This window comes from Equus caballus, chromosome 24 (assembly GCF_041296265.1).
Source record: "Equus caballus isolate H_3958 breed thoroughbred chromosome 24, TB-T2T, whole genome shotgun sequence".
Classification (NCBI taxonomy): Eukaryota; Metazoa; Chordata; class Mammalia; order Perissodactyla; family Equidae; genus Equus; species Equus caballus.
Window position 1 is genome coordinate 28,012,308 of NC_091707.1, and position 11,841 is coordinate 28,024,148.

Consider the following 11,841-nt stretch of genomic DNA (forward strand, 5'->3'; position numbering starts at 1 on the left):
AATCCTTATTCTTATCAGAAGCAAGGCGGCAACAGAGGCAGCATGACTCTACAAGCTTCCTCAGGCCCTCGGAATGCCAGAGGAGATGGGTAAGGGCACCTCCCTCAATCCCTGGGAGGTAGGATCTTACCAGAAAGTTGAATTTCTTACTCTATTATAGCAGGGCTTACGTCATGGTTCCAGAAGAATGTACTTCTAACAATCTAAGTGCAAGCCAGGAGGAATGTTCACCCACATGGGCCTCTTGTGGTTCTGGACCCGATTCCAGATCACCAGGGCCATGTCCTCACGTGGGGGCTAAGCAGAGTCAGCGCCCAGCAGTCCCTGAGCATTGTCTGCACCCAGGTTGTCGGAAGGAATCAAGCGTCACTGGGGTGATGAGAGACACCTTCAGAACTGGGCAGGCTGCAGAGACGTTGCTCCCCTGCTGCCCTTGCTGGGGCCCCACACTCAGGGAACCCCACTTGGGTCAAGTAGGGTGGACACGTCCAGAGGAAGCGAGGGGCAGGTGGACGGTGGCTTAAAGCCCAGCTCTGTGACCTGGTTCCTGTGACACCTTGGGCTAGTTACCCAGCCTCTCTGGATTTAAGGTCGCCTCTCCTCTGAACACAGCAGTTCTCAACTCTGGTGAAAATCACCTGACGAACTTCAAAAAAACAACCATGCCTGGGCCCCAAGCGAGATCAACAAAGTCAGACTTTCCTGGGGTAGAACCCGGGAACTGGTCAGAATTGTCCCAAGTGGTTCCAAAGTGCATGTCCATCTTTTCTAATTTGCTGCTTCCAATCTACCAGGTTGGCCACCAGAGAACCAAGTGCGTTAGGATGGGGTGGGCTGTGGAGACGGGTAATGATGAGGCCAAGTCTATGTGGCTCCAAGATTCGAATTGGAGTCACAGGAGCAAATTACAAGGAGGCAGATTTGGGTTCAGACTCAGAAGAAATGTCTAACCTTTCCTGAAATGCCTCTTCTGGAATTGCCTTCATGACCAGCTTATGAGCCACACAAGATGATCAGTGTTGCGTAAATTTATGCTGAACACACCTAATTTTGCCAAGATGGATGCATTACCTAGTTCAGTTGACTTTGCTGCAGACAGCTTTGGCTGTTTCCAAAAGTCAAGTCCACTCCCCAGAGTTACCACAGTGCCGCTTACTGCAAGCGCCTTACCCTCTCTGGGCGTTCTCGGCTTCTTCCCCCAGACAGCTGTGGGGCTCACCCACTTGCCTCACTGTGGTGAGATTCCAGCGAAATAATGAAGGAACGTGGAAGCTTCTGATTCTGCTGATCGAAGCTGAATGAGGGTGAATCCTCACGTCATCAGTGAGGATCTGAAAGGATGGCGATGGTTCCAAGTTCTGAAAGTCACTCGAACCTCGGAGTGGAGGGCTTCGGACCCATGACTTGATCTCTCTGAACCTCAGTTTCCCCGTCTGTTAACGGGGCTGTGAGGGTCACATAGGGAACACTTATAGAGCTCGTAGCCCAAGGTTAACATTTGCCAAATGCTCCACAAATGTTGATACCTTGTTATAATTATCACCCTTGAAGTAAATCGATGGCCTACCGAGGGGACTGTTTTGACGGGGACAACACTCATTTGGATGTGTAAGTCTAGAACGTTTGTTACGAAACCAGTCCCGCCTCTCCATGGTCCCAGCTTCCGTACAGGTTTGTTGACTTCCATTCAAGTCTCAGGTCCTTGGCTCAGGAGCTCCGCTCCCGTACAGCGCGTCCGGGCGTGAGAACAGAAGCCAAGGCAAGTGTTTGCTTTGGAACAAAGAAGGGCTGGGATGGGTCTCTGGAGGCGCTCGCCATTTCAGAAAAAGGAGTCATCTGTTTCTCATAAGATGGAGTGCTGGGCGTGGAATCCATGTTCCCAAACTGTCTGGAATCGCTCGTGACTGGTCTGGCCACAGCTCCTGCGGGTCGGGAGGGGCTGAAGTAGGACCCCGCCACCCTAGACCTTGAAAATGGACTTGCATTTCCTTCGAGCCTTCAAAGGTCAGGCTAAAAGCATTTCCAAGTTGCTCCCACCCTCTCCTCCATAACTGGATGAGCGTGTGTGTGCGTGTACATGTGAGTGTGGGGGGATGTCGGTGGGGAAGACGTCCAGGTGAGTGATCCTGAGTCACTGGCCCTGGAAAATACTGCTCCCGCCCTGATTTAAAGTTCTGAGGGCGCTTTCACTTCTCCTCTCCCTCACTGTGGGATTTAAGAACTCGCTCTCCTGATGCCGCTGAAAGTACCAGCCTGGTTGCAGAAAGCCCCACGTGGAACCTCGCCTCCGATGGACCCGGCCGCCGTGCCCAGGGAAAGGTGCTTTCCAGAGAGGTTATTCCTCCCTAGTGAGCTCTCATGCTCATGTTTTTGTTCCTAGCACCACCACCATTTCATTAAACTTTACTTAAAAAAAAAAAAAAACGCACCCACAGCTCAGAGTTTCGTTTTTATTTTATTTATTTATTTATTTTTTTGAGGAAGATTAGCCCTGAGCTAACTGCTGCCAATCCTCCTCTTTTTGCTGAGGAAGACTGGCCCTGAGCTAACATCCGTGCCCGTCTTCCTCTACTTTATATGTGGGATGCCTACCACAGCATGGCTTGCCAAGCAGTGCCACATCCGCACCCTGGATCTGAACCGGCGAACCCCGGGCCGCCGAAGTGGAATGTGGGAACTTAACTGCTGTGCCACCAGGCTGGCCCCTGTGCTTGAGTTTTTTACTCAGCCAGGAAGTGAACTTCCTCTGTCATTTCATTTGCCAGAACTAGTCCCGTGGCCCCACCCAACTGCAGGGGGCTGAGACTCCCGTGTCCCGGGAAGGGGAGAGGACTGGATGGTGGTGGCTGTAGGTGACTTCGAGCACAGGCAGGTTTAGTAACTTGCATGTAGTTGACATCAAGGTGTAAACCAAGTTCTGCCTAAAGCCAAAGTTCAGGCTCTGACGGTGACCCTTGGAGCCGGGGAGAGGAATCCCTCCCCTCCAGCCTCAGTCAGCAGCACTGTGTGAGCATCCCTGGTGGGACCCTGCTGGGAACAAAGATGTCATTAAATAGCAAGAGGCCCTGGTATTTCCACCAAAGCTCACCATTTTCAAAGCTTTTTAAAGTACACTGGGGGGCCAGCTGGTGACCGAATGGGTAAGTTCGTGCTCCACTCCCAGGGTTTGTGGGTTCAGATCCTGGGTGTGGACCTACACACTGCTTATCAAGCCATGCTGAGACAGTGTCCCACATACAAAATAGGGGAAGATTGGCATAGATGTTAGCTCAGTGACAATCTACCTCACCAAAAAATAAAAAACAAAGTACATTGGTTCCCCAAATCCCTAAGACACCATAATGAAGCAGGCGGGGCAAATCTCATAGCCCCACTGCTTGAGCCCCACGGCTCACGGAACTGAAGTCAGGAAGGTGCTCAGAGCTAGTCATTGAAATACCCAGGCTAGAACCTAGTTCTTCCAAAGCCTAATTGGAAGGTCTTCCCAACACATCCAATTCTCTGTAGTTTTAGTATCTGGAAAGGCCACCCTTTTCCCCAAACCATCTCCTGGCCTCTACCCACTCAGGAATGCCTAAAATCCCACCAGTAGGACATCATGCCCTCACGGGGCCTCCTCTGGAGGAGGTCGTCATCCAGCATGGGAGACCAAGTGTCACATCGTGCAGCCTTGGGTTTAAGAGCAGTGGAGAGATCAGGGTGAATGGGAGCCCAGGAAGCATGGAGAAAGGCGGAGTCCATTCCGGATGAAAATCCCTTCTAATTCTCTCTTTCTTCTGTTCTATTCTATTGCACTCAAAACCTTGCAGAACACCTTCCCATTCACTATTTTATTTAGTTCCCTGCACTATTCTGTTAGGGAATTGAGAGGTTGGTCAGATCTTTCTTCCCATTTGACAAAAAACGGAAACCTACAGAGGATAAAGCGACATCTCGCCTCAGGGCAAACCAGAACCTGAAACCAAATAAAGAAGCAAACATGTTCCAGAGTAATAATCATCAATCCTCGGGTGCATGTGGTGAAACGGCCACATTGAGCTACCTGGTGGTGTATAAATTAATGCATTTTATAAAAATCAGGTTTTTAGTATGAAATATTTCATACATACAATGGAGTTTATATAGTTCATATATATTTAGAATAATAAAATGCGACATCTACCACCCTGCTCATTACCAATGTTCTAAAACACTAGGTCACTTTAAATTATAAAAAATGATATATAATTGGTACAAAATTCAAATCATGAAGAAGATGAAGACTTTAAAGTTGCTTTTCCCATCCTGTCAACCTCTGAATCATACTCCCCCGGGATAACAATCGTTAACGATTGGACACACGATCTTGTATGTAGTCATTTTGGAAAATAATCCAGAAATATATGTATGTGTATATATACATATATATATATCAAGAGTCATAAAAATGTCTGTAACTTTTGGTCCTGTCACCCCTTTGTGGGAATTTATCCCAGGAAAAGACCTCCCAGGCTTCCCTCCTTTCCTAGAAGTGGCCAAGCTCATTCCCACACGAGTCTTTCTCCATCTTGTTTCCTCCACCCTGTTCCCCAGATTTGCTCATGGTTGGATTCAAGTCTCAGCTCAAATACCACCACCTCTGAGAGGTTGCCCTTGGTCGCCTGTCTAGACTTGCTGTCTCCCCACAAAACCTCCTGGCACACAGTAGGAGCACGTGTCTTTAGTGGAGAGAATAAATGTCCACTCGTGACACCCCCCTCCCCAGCCCCTGCCGCAGTCTACTTAGGTAAGGGACGTTATGCGACTCACCTTACAACCCAGGCAGTATTTCTGCAAAGAAAGAGTTTTGCTGGCTTTCAAGACTCTAAGGAACAGGCTGTGTGGGAAGTCAGGCCAGCCGGGGGCCACCTGACTGTCATTTCTTCCAGCAGAATGGCTGCCTTTCAGATGTAGATACTGCGTGGCTGGCAGTCTGCCCTCCCTCTAAACCCTTTTCATTCTTGGCTTCTAAAACAAAGAAGAGGTGAAGAAAATTTGATGGGTGAGAGTATCTGTCAAAATAACACCTCAGCCGTACTTAATTAAGATGAGTAATTTGAACACTCAATCAAGCCAGACAACGGAAACATTAAGAGTTTCCACCGAAACAAAAAAATGGCCAAGTGGGCGGGGTCTCTGGAAGCCTCCAGGAACAGTCTGAGAGGGGAGGGGAGGTGTCTTGCTTAGCCGGGGTAGGGAGGAGATGGGAGACAGGGGAGTCTAGACCCACCTCAGAGCTCCACAAACACCGGCTGGCTTGTTTGGACTGAGTTACTCTCTCTTTTCTCCTCTTAGCAAAATAAAACACGTTTACCAGAGAGGAGTCAAAAGAAAAATCAAAACCTTACATAATCCTACCATCCAGAAAGGCAATACTTTTGTAGTGTCTCCTTATAGTGTTTTTTTTTTCTTAGCAGAAATATACTTTAAAAATTAAAATGTCACCTCGCACCTGTCAGAATAGCTCTTATCAAAAAGACAACAAATAACAAGTGTTGGCAAGGATGTGGAGAAAAGAGAGAGAACCCCTGTACTCTGTTGGTGGGAACGTAAATTGGTGCAGCCACTATGGAAAACAGTATGGAGATTTCTCAGAAAACTAGAAATTGAACTACCATACAATGCAGCTATTTCACTTCTGGGTATTTATCCATAGAAAATGAAAACACTAATTCGGAAAGAGACATGCACCCCTATGTTCACTGCAGCATTATCTGCAATAGCCAAGATATGGAAAAGTGTCCATTGATGGATGATTGGACAAAGAAGATGTGGTATATATATACATATATATATATATGTATATATATACAATGGAATATTACTCAGCCATAAAAAAGAATGAAATCTTGCCTTTTGAAACAACCTGGGTGGACCTAGAGGGTATTACACTCAGTGAAATAAGTCAAACAGAGAGAGACAAACACTGTATAATTTCACTTATATGTGGAATCTAAAAATGAAAAAAATAAAATAGAAAGAAACTCATAGATACAAAGAACAAACTGGTGGTTGCAAGGGCAGGGGAGGGGTGAAATAAGTGAGGGGACTAAGAGGTACAAACTTCCAGCTATAAAATAAATAAGTCACAGGGTTGTAAAGTGCAGCACAGGGAATATAGTCAATAATCTTGTAACAACTGTGTGGTGACAGATGATTACTAGACTTGTGGGGATCATTCTGTAATGTACATAACTATTGATCGCTCTGTTGTACACCTGAAACTAACATAATATTGTATGTCAACTATACCTCAATAAAAATTTAATTAAATTTAATTTAAAAATTAAAATGTGATTATACTATATGCTGCTTTATAAGCTACTTTTTTCACTTAATATATTGTGAACGGGCCGGCCTGGTGGTGCAGCGGTTAAGTGCGCACGTTCTGCTTGGGTGGCCTGGGGTTCCCCGATTTGGATCCCGGGTACAGACATGGCACCACTTGGCACGCCATGCTGTGGTAGGCATCCCACATATAAAGTAGAGGAAGATGGGCACGGATGTTAGCTCAGGGCCAGTCTTCCTCAGCAAACAGAGGAGGATTGGCAGCAGATGTTAGCTCAGGGCTGATCTTCCTCAAAAAAAAAAAATTGTGAACCTATTCCCATGCCATCAAATACCACCTCAGGCTGTCAATTTTTATGGCTGTTTAGTATCCCATTACATGGCTGTATCATCCAACCAACGCCCTGTCACTGGGGATTTAGGTTGTTCTCAGTCTTTATAAGCAGCTTGTCGATGATTACTTCCAAAATGTGTACGTGGTTATTTCCTTAGGATTAATCCCCAGAAGTAGAATTTCTGTGTTAGAGGGTACGTAAAATTCTAAGGGCTTTTCCAGGAGCAGCTGGGGACAGCACATTTATAGTTTGCGGAGCACTAAGAAACGTGGTCATTTCTTAGTCTCTTCACCTATATTTTGACTGAATTCGTCACACTGAGCTAAAAACGCTACGCAAAGTTTACAAGCAGACGGGAATTTCTGCCTTCAAAGAGCTTGTATTTTAAAGAAAACCTTTTGATTTTTGATCTGGACAAATGTAAAGCAAATCAATTAAACAGAAAAAAAATGACCAATTAATTGATCAAATTAAAAACAGAAAATTAATGGAAGACTGTGATCTTGCCTGCTTTTGCTCGTTACATAATTATAATTTTAATTAATCAGTGTGATAAGTTGGCACACGTGCATTTATATTTCATGTGGGCCTTTAATGGCTCACACTGATGACTGGCTACTCAGTGGCCCTTTCTAACTCCCTTCTCCATTTTCTACTTCCTACTATGAACAAAGAAAAAGCCAAAAATTCACCTTCCTAGACTCCCTAGCAGCTACGGGTGACCTGTCTTTGCCTGACAAAACCAAAGAGACATTTGTTGCAGGGATCTGGGAAAGTTTTTCCCCTGCTTGACAAAAAGAGGGAAGTCACAAAACTAGCCCATATCAGCTTGGTCTTGCACCCACTCCCAACTTTGAACCTTGTCACATTGGTGTGAGATTCCAGGAGCTGTGGCAGCTATTTTAGAACCAAGAGGCAACAAGCCTAAGGATTAAAAAACCTCTGATAATGGTTAGTCATCAATTACCTCAGGGGCTGCTGAACCTACCCTGGAACTACCCTGGAATCTAACTCCCAGAACAAATATCTTTACGGTTTAAGTTAGTGGTTCTCAAGATTAGTGATTAAGTTAGCACATTAGAATCACCTGGGAATTTTGTTAAACTAAGACTGAGTCAGCAGGTCTGAGATTCTGTATTTTTTTTTTTTTTTAAAGATTTTATTTTTTCCTTTTTCTCCCCAAAGCCCCCCGGTACATAGTTGTGTATTCTTCGTTGTGGGTTCTTCTAGTTGTGGCATGTGGGACGCCGCCTCAGCGTGGTCTGATGAGCAGTGCCATGTCCGCGCCCAGGATTCGAACTAACAAAACACTGGGCCGCCTGCAGCGGAGCACGCGAACTCAACCACTTGGCCACGGGGCCAGCCCCTGAGATTCTGTATTTTTAGCAAGATCCCAGTTGCTGCTGCTGCTGGTTCAGAGCACACTTGGAGTAGCAAGCATCACTTATATTGGCTTGAGGCATCCTAACTGGTACGTCTTTTTCCTGGATGCAAAGATCACCCTCACTGCCTCACAGGTAGGGGTGCAAGGAGCCCTGTGGGAAGACACCGCATCACCAGCCCCCAGCTGGTGGGTAAGTAAAGTCCCGGGTCACAAGGCTGCAGACTGTTTGCGGAGGTCCGGTCTGCACTCAATGCCCCAGCCAGGCCAGCTTTTCTGACCACACCCGCCCAGGCAGATCCAGCCTTAGGCAAAAGGGGCTCTAACTAGAGTGCATCCTTTCTCTTGGGACCTTGCTCGACCAGCCTTCACCTCCGTTGTGCTCCTGGCTGGAAATAAGGGGGTGGCACTTTAGGTAAGATCGTTTTCTTTGGTTGCTACAAGTCAGGCTTCCAAAACCAGCGATGGTGAAATTTCAGGCCACAGAGAAAGAACACTGGCAGAAGCCCTCCGTTTCCTTTAGAGTTATCTACGTATTTACCCTTTTTTCCCTCTTTCCTTCCAATCTCAGGGAAGACAGGCCGGCCTCCTGACTCGCACTGCGGGCCATGTCTCTCTGCTCTGCAGGAGCCATCCGGAGTCTCCTTGCAGATCCCACCAGTTAGCTCTCTGGCTCCATTTCTCTGTTCCCTGTAGAGCGAAATCCCTCAAACAGATCAGCTGGCCAGGGCGCCTCCTTCTCCTTCCATCCCGTTCACTCCTATACTCACTCTTACCAGGCCCAGGTTCCCACCACCCTGCTGAAGCTCTCTTGTCGAGGTCGCCCAGGACCTCCTACCTGCCAATCTAAGCATTCCAGAGTCAGCCCCTATCTTCCTCTGATGGCAGCTTTTGGCACAGTAGAGTCCTCTTCCTGGGTCTGACCGTTCACCTGAGTTAGGCCAGCCCACTCACCTGTTTCACTCTTACCTCGCTGGCCCCTCTTTCGGAGTCTCCCGGCTGGTTCAGCCTCCTCTTCCAGACCTCTCCATGGTGAGGCCCAGGGCTCGGTGCTCACTCCCCTTGCCCTCCATTTTAAGTTTCTCCAGGGGTCGCATCTCTCCCACAGCTGTCAGTTCCATCTCCAAGCCAAGGAAATGCGTGTCTCCAGCTCCCGACCCCCACCCCGAGTCCAGAGTCACGGCCTCACGTCTGCAAGTGCACAGCAACATCTCCACCAGGGTGCCTAATGGTCACCTCAAACTTCACATGTCCCAAACAGAATTCGTAACTTCCCCTCACCAGCTCCATCGACTTAGATGCTCAGTTGGCAAATCTCGGAATCCCCCTTGCCTCCTCATTCCTCACACCCACCTCCATTCTGGTGTCAAATCCCGTCAGTTCCATTTTCAAAACACATCAGCAGCTTTCAAATCCATTGCTTCTCGCTGTCTCCAAAGCTAGTCCCCCGTTCTCACCTCTCTCTCCCTGGCCTGCTGCAGTGGCCTCCCGGTAGGCTCTCCCTGCCAGCCTTCCATTCTCTAGGCAGCAGCCAGAATGATCTTTGTAAACCGAAGCCAGGTCTTGTCACTCCTTGGCCCCAAACCTCCGTGGCCTCCTGTCAGATACAGACAAGAAGCCTGGACTCCTTGAGCCCCAGTGATGCGGCCCTGCCCACCTCCCCACCCCCACCTGCCACCACACTCTCCTTCTTCCCGTCACTGGAGCCACCACGTTGACCTCCTTGCTATGCCTCAAACACTCCAAGTTCCTTCTGGCCTCAGAACCTCTGTACCTGCTGTTCCTCCCCCCAAATCTGCCTGTTCCAGTTCCTTCCTTCCTTTAGGCCTCTGTTCAATGTCTTCTCTTCAGAGGGCTTCCCCGACCTCCGAGCAGAAATAGCTCACCTCTTTCCATCCCAAGCACTCTCTCCCCTTACCTCGCTTCATATTCCCGCCTGACACCATTACATGTGACGTCTAACAGGGTTATAGGATGATAACCAGGTTACACATTAATTTGTTATGTTTTGTTGTCCATCCCCCTCCTGTATGTAAACTCCACGACAGCAGGGCCTCAGCTGCTTTGTTCACAGCTAACCTGCAGAGCCCAGCCCAGTGCCTGGCACATAGCAGGTGTTCAATGAATGAATGAATGAATGAATGCACGAGCATGTGTTGACTAGGACACTCCACACCTAAGGAAGGTGCCTTGGCTCAGGCTGATCGGCCTAAGAGGCCACATATTCCTCTCAGAGCTGCTATGGAGAAGCTGGAGCCTGTTCCAGGGATGGTCCTGCGCTCTCCTGAGCTGTGGCAGCTCCCCTTGTATCTGGCCCCCAGGGATGCATTGGTCAGGCCTGGGGGCCATTTGGACCCCAGTCTCTTTCATTCCCATTCCTGGGGTCTCCACAGGCCTAGGGACAGCCAGGTCAGATCCCCGGACTTGGAGCAGGAACTCCAGGAGCCCTCCCGGGACTGAAAGCCACCCCCACAGCTTCCCTCTCCTCTGCTCAGCTTCCCTGCGAGACGGTGTGCGTCCCTCACGGGTCCCTCCAGCCCAGGCTGAGCAGTGAGAGAAGCCCGTCGGAGGCTGCCCCGGGGGGGAGCTGATTAGCCCTGCAAGCGGATTAGGGGAAATAAATAAATAGACAAATAAAGCTCCTCCAGCCCTCTCCATTTACCACCCTTGAAATTCTACCCTTAGAAATTCATGCTTAAGGCATGAGAGGAATGCAGCTCTACCTCCTCCAAGAAACCTCCCAGCCCCCCTTCCCGGCCCGGCCCCGGAAGGAGCCTTCGCTCGGCCGGGCTGCCCCAGCCTGCGCCACCTCCCCCGCCTCGGGCGGCCAGACGGCAGGTACTGAGCCGGCTTCCTCTTCCCTGCTTTCCTCCGAGGAGCAGACACTCCTAAGCCTGACTGCGCAAAAGTAATAAGAAGAAAATAAGAGAAAGGAAAGGATCCCCCAGGGAAGAGGTTGAAGGTGTGGACTCCTGGGGCCCATCCCCCCCGGGTCTCATCCATCTGGTTTGGGGCCCAGCCTGAAATCTGCATTTTAAACACTCTGGTCTTCTGACACAAAAGATCCTCAGTGGCATGAAGAGACTGTGCAGAAATGCTGATGCCAGGGCCTCAGCCCTGATTGGGCGGGTCGGGGTGTGTCCTGGACCCCAGGACTCCAGAGTCCTCTTCCCTCGCCCTCCCCTCCCCCGCGGACCCTCCCGGGCAGCCTGGGCTGAGAAGCACCGACTTACCGGCGCTGGGGAACAAGCGCTGCCTGGAATGGAGTCGCTGGGTTAACGTGGGCACCTCTCCTGTGGGGTGAGTCACTCAGCCCCGCCGCCAGCCCTGAACAATTCAGCCCGCCCGGCGGTCCCCAGGAGCCCGGTGCCAGGCCCTCGCTGGTTGCTGGGGAGATACAAAGAGACACGGTCCCTCTCAGAGTTTCCATTCGCTGTGGAAAGCCAGAGCTCAGGAAGCAGCGCATCAGCCATGGCGGCTCCGGGCATGAAGTGCAGGGTTAGGGCAGGGAATGGCTGCCAGTGAGGGGGCGTCCACACAGTGCCAGGCCACCTCTGGGTGCTGGCCTGGAGGGGCTGGTTCAGTCTTCCCAGCAAACCTGCCAGGGGGGCGTGTTATGGGTGAGGAAGCGAGGGCCATGGAGTTGAGGTGTCTGGCCTTGAACCCAAGTGTCTTACCTCCTATTCTGTCTCTGTCCAGGAGCCAAGTGGGGGCAGAAACAGGGCCCAGGGAGCCAGCCCCAGCCGGGGGCCCCAGGGGCTGGTGGGGGGGCCTTTGAGTCTTGCTGCCCTGGGGCTAGGAGACCTCCATCAGCTGGGG

General features: G+C 49.7%; 2 long non-coding RNA genes across 2 annotated transcripts; one reads left to right on the forward strand and one right to left on the reverse strand.

Moving 5' to 3' along the window:
• The first annotated feature begins 269 nt into the window (after positions 1-269).
• LOC111770323 (uncharacterized) lies at positions 270-2,424 on the forward strand. Its single transcript, XR_002803511.2, has 2 exons — positions 270-2,004; positions 2,220-2,424. It is a non-coding gene; the product is annotated as an uncharacterized lncRNA (long non-coding RNA).
• LOC111770324 (uncharacterized) lies at positions 2,417-11,495 on the reverse strand. Its single transcript, XR_002803512.2, has 4 exons — positions 11,256-11,495; positions 8,992-9,619; positions 4,789-4,986; positions 2,417-3,027 (listed from the first exon to the last, which is right to left on the reverse strand). It is a non-coding gene; the product is annotated as an uncharacterized lncRNA (long non-coding RNA).
• Between the last annotated feature and the right edge of the window lie 346 nt (positions 11,496-11,841).